Source organism: Cariama cristata, unplaced genomic scaffold, assembly GCF_000690535.1.
Source record: "Cariama cristata isolate BGI_N322 unplaced genomic scaffold, ASM69053v1 scaffold6659, whole genome shotgun sequence".
NCBI lineage: Eukaryota > Metazoa > Chordata > Aves > Cariamiformes > Cariamidae > Cariama > Cariama cristata.
This window is the reverse complement of record NW_009637313.1, coordinates 29,530-29,753: the sequence shown is the minus strand read 5'-3', so window position 1 is coordinate 29,753 and position 224 is coordinate 29,530.

Genomic DNA, 224 nt, shown 5'->3' with positions numbered 1-224 from the left:
TAATGTCTGCCTGTACTCTTTCTCCAAAAACAGTTCCATGATGCTTTGTGGAAGATGGAGTTAGAACTAATCACAAAATACACAGCATGTGGACAGCATCGTCATTCACATAGCACCAGTTTGAATGTCCCTTCCTTGAAGGATTTCCAGGGAGATGCTAAAAGACCACATGAGCTATTGCTCTTGTAGTATCTAATGACATGAGCTGTGCTAAGATTCCTGCT